General features: G+C 37.7%; 2 long non-coding RNA genes across 2 annotated transcripts in view; both read right to left on the bottom strand.

Moving 5' to 3' along the window:
* The window catches only part of LOC147653637 (uncharacterized), a 689,274-nt gene that overhangs the window by 354,952 nt on the left and 319,345 nt on the right, over positions 1–14,977 (bottom strand). The gene's annotated exons all lie outside the window — the stretch shown is intronic.
* LOC111932265 (uncharacterized) overlaps positions 4,733–14,977 on the bottom strand; it is a 32,293-nt gene continuing 22,048 nt past the window's right edge. The window contains exon 8 of the long non-coding RNA XR_002866045.2: positions 4,733–5,111. This is a non-coding gene — a long non-coding RNA (uncharacterized LOC111932265). The remainder of the gene's footprint in view (positions 5,112–14,977) is intronic.

The raw sequence follows: 14,977 nt of genomic DNA on the forward strand, positions 1-14,977 counted from the left end.
CATGTCAAAAGAATGTAATAGCACAAGAGCAGGTACAAAGGCAACAATTATAATCAAGAATATTGATTTCCTTCCATATCAGCACAGGTTAAGTTGACTAGAACCTGTAAATTTGCAGAAGACTCAATGGATTATGCTGGAAGTCGCCGAAAAAAATTGTAAGTCAGTGAAGATGAAGACAATGTAGTTATTTAGACATTTATAGACAAAACTAAGGGGCAAAAAATGAAGTTATCAAGCACTAGTGTGCAAGGAAAGACTTGTGCATTGTGTATAACTACTTAAGTCATAGAATTCACTGTAAAGAATACTTACTAGAGAAGCCAAAATATGAACTGGTTAACAAGTAATATAAGAAGTATAGAGTAAAATAATGCATTCATGGCCCTAAATTACAAAGATACAGCTGTGATTTCAGGGAATCTATGGGCTGCAGAAGGCTGGAAAAAACAGGCATGTGAAGTATCATGCATGATGCCTTTTCCAAGGCATGAACTGCTTTCCTCGGGGAGAAACAAGGTGCTTCACTCTGACCCAGTATTAGTTGTTCTAATATTCTGTGACTAATTATATCAAGCTAAATATCTGAGCTTCTGTGGGAATCACATAAAAAATTACTTCCTTCTAACAATAAAATAAAACTTTGAGAAAACAAGAAATACCTGGAGTATGTACATTTTTCTTGAACTTCTTTTCCAGGCCACATTGAGGTAAATTTCTTTCCACTGAAGGCAGCTGGAATATGTCTAGTGATTCCAATGCCTTATTCTCCATTTAGCATTTTTATTGCATGTATGTCCATGATATTTTAAATAATACTGAATAGAGAAGGCTCTCCCTGGAGCCTTTTACAAGTCAGAGACAAAATTCTCATTGATTGCTGTGGGTGCAAATATTAACTCATTAGGAAAGGATTGGCTTTTTGACAATTGATTTAAAGGCAGGGAATGGGAATACAGGTGTTTATACTTCATTGCTAGTTCTGGGAACCTATTATCATAACATTTTACTACATTGTTTTCTTATTACTGAGTGTGGGCAGAACTACAGTGTGTCTCAAGCAGCATGACTCATTCCCACAAAAAATTAGCATCGCTCTATTTCTTATCTGGGAGCTTTGCCATTGGTTGCTGAGCTGACTCTCGACTGAGCACCTGAGCATATTCTGTACACTGCTCTTATTAACCAAAGAGTAACATTTAAATAAGAAGTGTACTGGAATTAGTGCTTCAGTCCTGTTAACAAATTTACCAGATCTGTGAAAAGGCCACCTCACATGGATGGGGATTCTCATCAAGTCTGCATAGGTGAGAAGACCACAGAATTTCCATGTTAGCTTTATGCTACAAGAATCAGACTTGAACAGCTTATACTAAAAAAACCTCTGTTCTACTACCTACCTAGCCAAGACTAAATAACAAAGAGAGATCTTGCTAAATGAAACTTCCTTGCCTATCCTTTGAGTGATACCTTCTTACTCCTTGGGACAGGCTACTGTCTTTCATGTTGACAGCTGTGGAGAAAAATCTCAACACAGCCTTGTATCCAAGCTCTATCCACACTGGACTGAACTTTTCCTAGCACTGCATGAGACCACTGCTTCTATGCAAGGCTTATTTTTGAACTCAGGAATCTCATGTCCCAACCAGTAAAGCACGGCACACAGCAACACCTGAATCAGCTGAAATCAGTAAGGTTAGTTGGCATCTCTTAACCAAGGTATTGCTGTAAGGACTTCACAAGTGATGTTGAAGGAGATGATCCTTTGAGGTCACAGAAGAAACTTTGTAAGGATTTTGGAAAATATTGCAAAGTCATTCCTGTCCTATTTAAAAAAAAAAAAAAAAAAAGGTGGCTGAAGACAATAATCATTGTAACTTAATTTATATTCTCATGATAAAGATTTAATAACACTATACTATGCTGATCCATGGTTATAAATTCAATGGACTTTACTTAGGTCTTTCACACAAGAGACACAATTAGGTGAAGTTGTAAAGGCCATGTGAATTGGATGGCAGCAGCTTATATTACTGTATAATGAATGCAGCCACTACCTTCTAACTTCAGAACACTACAGAGAGAGCAATGCTTCAAGTGAATGCATCATGGGAAACAAAAAGTATTCCAAACTAGGTAGGAAAATACTTTATGATCCTAGAAAAGAAACCTAATCCATCAAAACTCCTTCTTTGTAGCATCTTATTGAACATAAAGCTGTTTACAAAGTACTTAATAATACATATTATACAAAGGCATGGTGATTTAGAAGACACTGAGGAATGCTCAGCTAAGACAGTAACTCTCATTTGGCAAAAGTAGTGAGGAATTCAAAATAGAATTTTTCAAATATTATTCCTTCAGACAGGCCACACCATGAATTCTATGTATTACATAAGCTAGCAGCTATTCAAAAGCTGTATGAATTACAGAAGGGCAAACAGAAAGAGTGGACATGTATCAGATCATCAGCTTCTACCAATTCTTACTGCATCTGGTTAAATTGTGGCTCCTGCCAGTCCTCTCCACTCCTCTGCTTGCATGATAAAATGGCTGTTTTTGTTCAGGCCAGATTTTCACTGTTTGTGTTTATCACCTAGTATTTCTGACTTTTGATTTTTTTTTCTGATTTTTGAGTAGAATTACTCCTCTCCCAGAGACCTTGACATAGTGGATTGGCCACCATACAGCTTTCATGCTGGAGAGTATGTCTAATTTTAGGACAAAGAGACACGAAAACAAGCTATGAGAGAGCCAATTGCACGTATCTTCAGTTCACTGTGTCAGTAACTGTAAACACAAATTCATTAAACTGCTCTCTGCTCTTTGCCTGTCCTCTCCATTCTGCTTCAGGCTGGGGTCCTGTCTCCCACCTATCTCATTAAAAATTTTTCTGTGTTTATCTGGCTTTATGCATCAGGGCATCTTTCCCAGAGGGTGGTGTTTTCCCAGGCTTGTTTACCTGTCTGAAAAATTTGCATTAAACTCTCACTCCAGTGATCTGAGAATATTATATGTAGAACAGTATTGAAAAGAGAATTTATTTTTTTTTTTGGGGGGGGGGGGTGGTGGGAGTGTCAAGTTGTGTGAGGGTTTTGTTTGTTTGGGGTTTTTTTTTAGTTTGTTGTAATTTTGGTTTGGTTTTTTTTTTTTTTGCATTTGCATTTGCTGATTATTATCTGCTCTTTTGTGAGGAAGCAAGTGATACAGACAGTGAGCTAAATCCATAGATGTACAAAGATGTAAATCCTAGCAGAAATCTGAAGGATATTAAGATATCACAATATCACTAGTAACATACATTTGTAAATCTTGGAAGAAAAATGTAATACTGTTAATTTTTTCTACCAATTCTCAGACATATTTCCTCAGAACAAGTTCCTTCTAAACTGTGAAATGGATTGTGGCTCTTGCCACAATCCCAGAGAAAAGCGGTCTGTCCTAATTTTCAGGGCTGTCCCATGTAAACTACATAAATTCATTAGGTGATGTCCTTTTAGCTTAAAAATTTCTGAGGTTTTACCTTTAGTCTCCCATGTATGCTCAGAAGTGGAAAATGGATGCTTATCTCTCCCCAGTTCCTCTTATTTAATGGGTGAGCTGGATTGGTACTTGAACTCAGCTAGAAGTCCCCAGAGAAGAGTGAAATGTTAATTGTGGCCAAGACTATAATTAACCACATCTAACCCTATGGTAGCATAGAGTGCATAACTGCTTAGTTGATAGAATACCCACTCTCAGGAAGTGAGAGAACTGAAATTTATTTCTGAGTTATCCCAAGGGAGTAAATGCACATGTCCAGCACACCAGTGGCAAGGTGCCAAGCAAGAGGGTAACTTGGAGATCACATCCCTTGGGATGTGCAGGCCGGAGTGACAAGGCTAGGAGAAGAGCAGGTTGGAGATGCCCCTGCTGCAGCCCATGTTTGAAGCTGGACCCTCGGTTTGGAGGGGCAGGGCTGGGCTTCTGTCCCCAACTCCCAGTGCCACTTGTGTTCACTAGTGACAGTTTAACATAAAACGCCTACGCATCTCAAGATTCAGCTGCATAATATCTGTTCTGACCTGACCATTCTTTCAGCATCCAGCACAATAATTTTTCATCTTGTCTTGGTAATACAGAAACAGGAGATTAAATGGATAAAGGCCTAAGTTATCTCCATTGAATTCAGTGGCAGAGCTCAAATTTAAGTGACACCAGTAATCAAACTTAAATTATGAATGCAGATCCGCAATGTTAGTTAATGGCAAAAGTGAGATTAGAAAAGATAAACTGTTGGCAGCATTTACACACAGACAAACCACTCATACTTCTGAGACATAACTCCACTTACACAAAACTGTGATCACTAAAAATGTCATGGAACAACTGGGACCATTACAGTAACATTTCTAAAATGTAAAAAAAATAAAAAAAAAATTTAAAAAATCCTGAATTTGGTAGAGGCTACAAACTTGAAATATGGTCGGGATACCTAGCCAAGTGACAAAGTTTTGATTAATCCTGAAACACCAATGTAATCAGAATTCAATTTCTTTTGTTTTACTTATCATGTCTGACTGTAGCCATATTGTATATGTTGCCTTGCATAGCCACTAATGCAAGGTCCATATGATATTTTTCCACCTCAGATTTTTCCATACAGATGGAAAAGTATAACTCTGATTTTTTGTGCTGTGTCACAGGTATCTTCTGTGCTATGAAAATGGCCAAAAAAATAGAATCCTCTTACCTGCTTTTATATTTTCTATTTAATACAAATATGAACAATCCTACACTCAGTATTAGCGCTGAATTTCATAGAGAGACTGTTTTGCAGATCTGGATTCAAGCACATAAAATCTTTGGTGACAGCATGTAAATCCAGAGTTCTGTATCCCAGAACCTGCTGCAGAAGCATCCTCTGTAGAAGTCAGGTGACTGAGGTACTTGAGGGAGGACAGTCACAAGATGAACAACCTTGATCACAGCACAGTACAAAAGTAATACTCTAGATGAAACTTTTGCAGGTACGCCATGAAGGTCCAGGGAAACAAAAGTTTACTTGCAGTCCAGGGAAGCATAAGTTTAGGTCCTCTGTTGATGCAGGACTCCATGAAGCAAGCATATACCTGCAGTTGAAATGAAGCTGCAGCATTCATGCTGGAACTAAGCTGTGAACATTGCAGTTGTCAGCACTGTGGCTGGCAAGTGGGCAGAGAGAGGTGGATGCACAAATCCTCATACAGACAGTCTAAATCTTGTTATTTAGTATAAAATAGATGAGTCAAAACCCAGGATACCTCTTTCCATATGACTGACTAACCACCAGACTCTAAAGCCAGGTTTGTATGGCTCACTGACTTGTGAAATTGCATGCTCCAGCTCCACAAGAAGGGCCTGTGAGCACTTTGTGTGTCTTCTTGCTGCTCTGCCCTTCACCCTCTGTCAGTGTGTGGCTTAGGGGTTCACATTTCCCTGGGAGGGAGGTGGCAGACATGCATATGAATTCTTTCAGGGTAAGAAACAAAATTAATTAAGTGCTTCATTTGCAACTGCTATAATCCCCAGGCTTTTATGTAAAAAGGTCCAGTCAATAACTTTCAGAAGAAAAGCTGAATCCTGCTCAATTACTTAAGGGAATGGTTTCACGTTTCCAGTGCAGGGGGAAGGGGAGCAAGTGGCAGATCTCAAACAGACAGAAGCACTTTTTGGCCGACATTCATTGAGCACCAAAGTGTATGTCAGTTTAATATATGTCTGACTTCTCTAGTGAACCTGAGCAGGTCTCTGCACAGTATAAGGATCTGGGGTTCCATGTGAAGTGTCTGTTTCCCCAGGCCTGTCAGGGGAAATTAACTGAAATTTTTGGATTTCATTCTATGCTTTGCATGCAAAACAGTTAAGAGCCTTGCTTCATTTATAAATACCTGCTTATTTTCTTCAACAGAGAAACTCTTTTAGAGTATTATCAAGCACAGCAATATATTTGAAAATAGAAAATACTGATATTTTAGAGAATTAAAACAGATATTAGATTATGTTTATTATATATTATTTATATTGTTATATTATATTATATTATATTATATTATATTATATTATATTATATTATATTATATTATATTATATTATATTATATTATATATTATTATTCATGGCAATTAGCATGAAGTAATTTGCCAAATTTTCATTTTGTGAGAGTTAGGGAGGGAGAAGATTAAGCCAGATGACATGAACTGTCAGAGCCATTTTCCATGTATTGCCCACCAACGCAGAGGTTAATTCAAGGAAGCAGAACATGCCACAGACTGATTTGTAGCTATAAAGTCATAGCTGAGATATGTTTGTGAACAGCTTATATTAAATGCAATTAGCTTTATATAATGCTGAATACATAGTAATCTGCTTTTTGAATCAGAAAGCCAGAATCAACAATTTTCTTCTGTTTCTGCTGACTCTTAAGAGTCATTTGTCAAACCAGACAAACCAATAAGAGAATCATGTTTTCCAAGTGATTTTGCTCTATTGACTTGGGTTACATTTTCTCAACAACCCTTCTTGCCATTAAACTCAAGTAGCTGTTTGACGATACAGTAAATCCGGATTAGGGATTTTAGTACCACATTCTAAAAATACCTTGGCTACAGAATAAAAAATGCCCTCTAACATAGCCTGAACTCAATCTTCTGCAAATTTGTTAAAACCAAACAAAAGCTGAGGTTCTTGTTATGCTTTCAGGCTTTATGCAGAATTGGGTGTTGTTTGTCACTCCACTCTAACTTTGTGCCAGATCAGGTAGCATTTTGCAGCACCTGCAGCTGCCAGAAAGTCTGGATAGAAGCATAATGTCAACATACTTTGTTTGTTGTGTGCTCTGGGTAATTCAGCATAGATGTGATTGTTTGCACATAACTAATCCATATCCTATTTGTACTGCTGAGTCACCTGGTAAAGCAGAGGCTCTGTAAGAGACATCACGGAAGCAAAATCTTATTTACCCACCAAGGGAATGGAAAGGAAATACAACAGAGTGTAAGCAAAACAGAAATTAATTATAAAACCTACAGGAGCTTAAGGATGCCAGCAACATCTTTTATGAATATCTGCACTCAGTGAGATTGCACTTAACACACACCTGGTGCACATCCCATAGCCACTGCCTATAGCCAGAGAAGGTCCAAGGAATTGGTCTTGCCATGTGAGAATATCTGCCTGACCCAGCATGTCTAGCACTGGACAAACCACATGCTGGCTCTGAGGATCTCATCAGAATAGCAACCCAGGTGTTTGCCCATGTGAGCTATCACTTGGAAAGAGTCCTGTGAAATACCTGCATGATTTACCCTTCACATTTATGTATAAGTGTGGTGAAAAGTCCTGTTTCACTAAACTTAAATTGGAAGAACAATACTCTCATTCTCTTTTTAGAAAAGGGAGTTTGATGGAAAAAAAAAATTTAAAAAAACCACAACCACCTTTTCAGAATTATAAACCTTTAAATATTGACTGCACACTGGAAGAATGAATGTGTTTTTTCCTTATTCTTTGTAGCTGTCTTTTTTTCAATGCCTTGGAGTCTTGGTCAATTTGTTAAGAAAATCCCTTTATTTTCATCAGGCTTCCCACTGTTGTAGGACAACATGCCACTTCCCTTATCTTTTTCATCCTCTCTCTCCCAAATACATCCTAGAACATTTCTTCTTATTAGAGAGGCTAGTGCATTACTCCAGTACTAGTTTTTTATGTGCACAACTTGGAAAGTGCCTTAGAGTGGCACACTACTGGATCTGTTCCCTTCTAGATGAAGCAAATCAAACTTCAACAAAAACAAAACCAACAAACCAAAACCTCTGCTCAAAGTTTCTTATTGATAAACCGAGCTGAGAATATATATTGAAGACATTACTGAAGCCAGTTGAAGTAACCCACTCAAAGAAAATAGTTAGCTTTTATTTCAGTGTGCTATATTCATTTGAGGTTAGTTGTTAAATACAAAAGATTTACACGTAATAAAAGTATTTGTGTGGATGATCCCTGTCTACTTGTTGTTAGTAGGGATTTTGCAAGATGTAATTTTCAACAAAGCAGCAGACTATCTTATTGAGACTATTATCAAAAGTTCATTAAATTAGGGGTGTTGACTGTAATACAACGTAACTGCCATTCCTGATTTCTTATGTTTTTTCTATGCTGGAAGAGGAATGTCTTACTGGAGAAACTAATACATCTGCTGTTCCAAGAACACAAATTGAGTCTATTATCTGAATATCCTGTACATGTAGAAAATAATTAACTATATAATCCCACCTCATGGTCCATGTGCTAATGTACAGGAAATAAGAAAAGGGAGAAATCTTATTGTTCTTCTGTAATACATTTATTATGATGACATTACAGTAGGCCAGGTGTAACACAGGACAGAAGGATGAGGAATCACATAGATATCACTTTGATATTCACAGGAATTCAGATATACCAGTCTGAGGTTTTCAGCTCTGACTGTCAGGTGGAGTTATTGCCTCCACACTCCCATCAGGACCACAGTGCTTCCTCTCTTGTGCTCCCCAGGGAGTCACACTTGGTGCTCTGCTTAAGCTGGTCCTGCTTAAGCCTTTCATTGTCCATACTGCCCTCAGTCAGATCCTTTTCTTTGTATCCTTCCCAATTTCTTGCCTTGTCACAGCTCCAGCCTGTCACCTCTATTTTCCCTTCTCTCTAAAGAAAAAAACACCAAGAGGCAATTTGTCTACAAGAGCAATGAAGTATTTAATAGCAAGTGAAATTATGGATTTGATAAAGGTAACACATGCAAATAAATCAAATATTATTTGACAGGACACCAGACAATGTTATGAACAGTAAACTAGAATGCCGTAAAGTCAATAGAGCACACAGCACAGATTAGAAACCAGCAGCTCTTGAAATGCAACTATAAACATGGAGTAATTTTTGAGTAAAGTCCTACAGGGACAATCTTTGACCCTAATTTGCATATATATTCTAATTAACCAGTTAAATGAGGAAAAAACCCAACAACTCAGATACCACTACAGATGCTATTGGCACTTTTGTGAGAGGAATGGTGAAAAAACCCAATAAATCTGCTTTACCAGCATTGTTTTATGTCATTTGCTTAGGTAATGATACAAATTTTGTCATGATCAAAAATTAAGTCATGTACTTAATCAGGAAGACTAACTGACTGCTTTCCCAGGACTGGAGGAGGGGAAGCAAGAGGAGGAGACTTCGACTGGACTTGAGCCCCTGCATAGTTAGACTTCCCGAAGTGATGGTTGAAAAAAAAAAAAAAGGACAATAGAGCTCATAGACATATAAATGGAAATAATGGTTTGAAGTGGGAAGATTTCTCTGTGGTATGCTGCTGTTGAATCATACTTGAAGCAATAATTAATATACAGCAAACGAGATGCCTTTGTTATGCATGAGGTCAGATGAACAGTCCCTTCTGGTCTTAAAATATATTAATTTATGTATAGGGGAAAAAAATACCTTCACAAAGCTTTATCCAACCTGAGACAATCAGTGGAGTGCACAAGGAATAGTAATTAACTTTCTAGTTATTATTTTAACAGGAATATTGCAAAGCAAATCTCAATAATTTTTTAGATAATTCAAAGTTTTCCAAACTGGAAATACCAACATTTCAACTGTTAAAAGCTTTGCATTCCTGTCTTTTCCCGTTCCCTCTCCCTTTCACCAGTGAATGAATGATGCACGGGGATTTCACTCCATTTCTAGTTCTCGTTCTCCCACCCCCTTCTCTCTCTATTATTCTCAGGAATTCCTCATTTTTGAAAACGTTACAGAGCAGTTCTAGGAAAACTGAAGGTCTCCAGTCTCCAGTCCCTGGCAGTTTCCCCCTAGCTCTCTCTGAGCAGCCCTGCCTCTCACAAGCTGCCAAAACCCACACAGAGCAGCAGCCAGAAACCCACAGCCCCACCAACACCTTCTCCCTCCCCTCTCCACCCTTTGCTGGTGGCTGGCAAGAGCTTAGCTTAGGAGCAACTCCTGCAACCCACCACCACCTGCACTTTTCTCCAAGGAAAAGGATCTGGAAGTTTTATGGGACGATTCAAAATAGCTACAGCAGTTAGGAAAACCTGTACGTCTGCATTTCTCTCCTTTTTCCTGTCTTCAATGAGGCATTATATCACAAATGCAAATTGTCTTGAAGAGTAAAAACAAATGAGGAACCTTGCACATGTCCATAGAGTGAAATCCAGACTGCCCAATAAAAGGATCAACAATAAGTTAGTGATTCCTACAAACCAGGACTTAATCATGTACTCACGGGGTATTAAAAAAAAAAAAATAAAAAAATCGCAGTGCTATCTTCAGACAATTTGCTAATATTCAGTATGTAAAGTTTTCTTTTGAGTTGTCTGGCAAGAGAGTGGGGGAAATGCAGATTGTACCATTAGAGGCATTTTGGAGTAGTTTTATCAACAGTTGGATTATGAATGTGTGAAAATATCACTCCAATCCTTTCAAATTGCTATTTAATTGGTATTTAATAAGAAACATAACATTTAAAAGATGAAAAGGTATCACAGAAAGAGTTTTCTTAAACTAGCACAATCTGGCATTGAGGAATTTGGAAGGTGTTTTATATGGATTTTTGTGGGTTTTAGCTGGGTGGCTAAAGTATAGTACATTAATTTTGAGTCTGCACTTACAGACTGCAGCAGAGTGAAGAGTAAATAATTAGGTTTGTTTGCTCTCTGAATTGTGATACTCTTGGTCTTTCATTGATTTAAAGGTATGTTGATCATATATTATGCTTTGACAGCACCTGCCAATCCAAGATCTCAAATGCTTTATAGTAGTCATTTAGCAAAACCTACAGAATATTTCTCCTTCTTTAAGCCAGATATTATATTAGCCAGATATTATTTAAGCCAGATATATTGAAAATTCAAATCATATGCACTAATGAAAAAAAAAATGCATGATAGTGAAAAATAATCTTTTGTTGTGACAGGTGTTAAGAATCTTTTTTTGTATACAAAAAATAAAACCAGTAGAAAAGTTGATAGCCACACTCAGTTAGCTGGAATGCAAACATGTACAAACTACAGCCACTCTAGCAGTAACCACGACTGGAATATGGATTTTGAGAGGTGCTCAGTACCCCATAGTTCCTGTGCTTCTTCAAGTAAATGCCCAAATAAAAACAACCAGAGCTGTAGTTCATACCAATAGCCATCTGCCAGTTCCCTTCTTTACCTTCTAAACCAGTTTCCTCCTGGTCAGAGATTACAGGATGTGAAAGGCTTGTTTCTGCTGTGATGGTAATGGGAAAATGTGGTAAGGAAAGACCAAGAGAGGAGCATGTGCTGCTCCAGGCAATGCTAATGCGGGGGCCATTCATTAGCACAGTAGCCTTCCCTGACATAAATCTGCCCTGATCTGTTAACATTTGCTAATATGTAGTTTACTGTAATTAATTAGAAAAAATTGTACCAGCTAAATTGCCTGTGAAGCTGCAGTTTCTGTTTGCAAGACTTGAGCTGCCTATTCGGTTCATTGGCCTGTTCATTGCTCTGCCCTGTGTGGCTCCCTGCACCACCAGTCCCAGCCCCCCCACCGCTTCAGATCCACATGCACCCAGGAGGTCTGTGCAAAACAAAATCCCAGCCATTGAGTTTCACTCGGTTTTACTCTGAAATCATGCAAAAACAGACACCTTATTTTTAGAGAAAGTAGTGAATGGTTCGCAGATCCCAGACAACCTGGGCTGAGATCTGGAGTAGGCAGGTCAAGACTGAGATGTTAAGCCAAGACAGTACTCCAAGAAGATCAAGCTCTTTTGCAAGTACAGTAAGTTGTTGATGCATTTGCTGCCATCAGCACCGTTGACCACAGAATCTAATTGAATAAGCTGAAAATTTAAACCGTTGCTCCTTAACGTGTTCCTTTTCTTAGGATGAACTCTGACATGGCAGACAACAAAAGGAAGGGGTAACTACTTTTTGCCATTGGCTGTGAATTCCCTTATACCACTGATTCACATGATGCATGTGAGCAGATTTAAGAAGCTAGGCAAGAAAAATTTTTTTCCCTCCATGGGTTTAGAATGCTGATGATCCAGAAAGCTGAACCCAGTTCATTTAAGAGTCAGACAATTCACTCAAGTGAACCAAACCACCAATGATTATGAAAGAAGTGTGCTGCTCCCCTTTCAAAAGAGCAGTAGGAACATAAGTTGAGAGATCTTTCTCTAAAGCAAAATTCCACCCTCAAAGATCTTACGTCTTATTTAAATAGTCTGTAATCAGTAACATCCTTATGTAAAGATCATTAATAGAATCTAGATGTAATATCACAAAATGGCTGAGGTTGGAAGTGACCTATGAAGGTTACTTGGTCCAACCCTTCTGCTCAAGCAGGGCTGCCTAGAATTGGTTGTACACAGCTTCCCTAGGCAACTTCTGACAGTGTTCTGTCACCCTCACATTAAAAACTGCTGAAGTTCAGAAGTGTTCTTCTGACTTTCAGTTTGTGTCTATTGCCTCTGGTCCTGTCACTCAGCATGGCTGAAAAGTCTCCTTCTTTGTACCTTCAGATATTTGTACACATTAATGAGACACCCCCTCCAGGCTGAACAGTCCCAGCTGTCTTGGCCTTTATCAATATGAGAGATTGCTTATCAAATTCTTTGAGAAAAACTGTATGTATTCCTTCTCCTGTGAGATGAGGTGATAGAAGACAGGATGCAATGTGCATTAGAATCTATTATTTGATTTTATTGAACTGTGTCTCTTTATAATAATTTGAAATCTTGTATAGATGATCAGTAGAATCTAAATAGTGATTCATCCCATCTTAAAGTAACTGACTAAAACAGGTGAGATGAACAATGCTCTACAATAAAGCCTTCTTCAGTAAAGAAGGCATAGTGCAATTATTCACACTGAATGAGAATAAACTTGGACAAAATTGTAAGTTACAGAGACCTCTAAAAAAGAATGTGCTACAACATAAACTGAAAAGACAACTGATGTGTTTATTCTGCACAGAAGATATGCAGGGGTACTCTAATGTGCCAAATTAAAAACATGGTACCTAAAAACACTTGAATTACTTTTAAAAAATCTGTTCTCAACAGCAGAAATCTTATGTCTTTGACATAAAAAGATCTGGAAGTTTCAAACAGTCCCTGGCAAACAAATTTACTACAAATATGCTATTATTTGATTCATGGGGAAATACTACACAAGTCGGCCTAGACCACAAAAGTTTTTATATCAGCTGCTGTTTCTGGGGTAATTTGTGAAGCAGGATAGAACACAGGATAACTGTCATTGCAAGGAAGATATTTAATGTATTGGATATTGATCACATAGCAATTTACTGTAGAAATTCAGTTTTGGTACATTGCTGTATTCTTTTTGTTTAATCAATAGCCTCTGGTTTGTCTGAAGCTTTTTGCACATGAAATTATGTACAGTGAGAGAAAGGAGAAATTATGGATGAGCTTCAGAGGAGCTTTGACAGGATACAGATTCAGCTTCCTTTTAATCATCTGGATATCATCTGGACAATCATCTGCTTCTTCACAAAAGAAAATAAACACCAGACATTTTTGGCATGAGATTTAAGTTGGCTGGTATTAAAAAGCAGCTGTAGATCAAGTCCCTCCATAGTGAACCCTCCGCCCCTCCCTCAGTAGTGATACTAATTTTAAATATTGAGGTTTCCATGTAGATGAGATTGTGTACTTCTGGAGACACACTCTTGAATTTGTTTATAGAAAAGGGGTTGAGATGAAATTAGGTGTGTTTTATTATTTGAAGACTTGTTATACTCTGCCTGGCAGGAGAGGTTTAGCACTTTAATTAATGTTTCCATGAATTAAGCACAGAAGTCTAGTACATACAGTATTTAAGTAAAATATATGGATGTTCCATCATCTGTTTAACAGACTTTGTCAGTTCATATTTCATGTTTATTTTGAATATCAATGAATCTCTGATTGTTCTTCCTCTAAAATACCATTGTTGCATTACATGGAAAAAAAAGTGAATCTATAATACTGCAAAGAACAAGAGAGTCTTTTCAATATTCTCCAGGTACTCAGAATATTTGACATGGAGTTTAAGTGCAGATATATATCTGAGGTAGCACCGCTATGTATGCCTTACTGCTCCTGAAAATAATTCCAAACACTGAAAACACTGAAAGATGAAACAATGCTTTAAACATCCTATTTCACTTCAAAATGTTGCAAATAATATTTAAAATAATTTTGCCACTTTACAAGAATATACGCTAGTAAGCAAGTAGATAAACATGTTTTACAGGAATATCTGAATTCAGATTTTCAAAATATAAAAGGTCTGAAAGGAAAAGAAGTTGTCAAGATAGTTCAGATACCCACTTTCATTATTGTAAGTAAGGTCTTTGACAGGTGGGAAAAATTTAAAAGTCCAGGTACTTCTGTACCTGGAACTGTAATGAGAACTGCTACATGTTGTGAAAATCCATTTGATAAGTAAATGATCTTTCAGTCCAGTTGACAGTCAGTGCACACTAATCAAAAGGATAAATCTGGTTTGGTTTACTCTCATTTCTTGTTCCATCATCTGTCTGCAAATTTGGTCTTGAAGAGTTTGTGACTTCAATGTTTCTCTGACACTGAATCTGGAATAACTAGGGAACTTCATGAACTAAAATCTTTCACCCAAGTGAAGAGGGCTACAATCAGACATTATCTTTCAATATTCTGAAAGAAAATGGTACAGCAGCTGAAAGCAAAGGGAATGCAGGGGAACCCACAAGCATCATCCAGAATGAAATCCATACAGAGGATGTCTTAAGAGGTTCTACCATTCAGAAGCTAACAACGTTATTTCCTTGATAGTAGATAAGTAAAGAAGCATAGTAATGACATGCAGGAAGACAGGCTCATGCAGACATCAGGAGATGGATTTTGGGAAAGACAAATGCAGGAGGGTAGGTTACAGACTAGAAA

The sequence above is a fragment of the Cyanistes caeruleus genome, chromosome 4 (assembly GCF_971803275.1).
Source record: "Cyanistes caeruleus chromosome 4, bCyaCae1.hap1.1, whole genome shotgun sequence".
NCBI classification, from domain to species: domain Eukaryota; kingdom Metazoa; phylum Chordata; class Aves; order Passeriformes; family Paridae; genus Cyanistes; species Cyanistes caeruleus.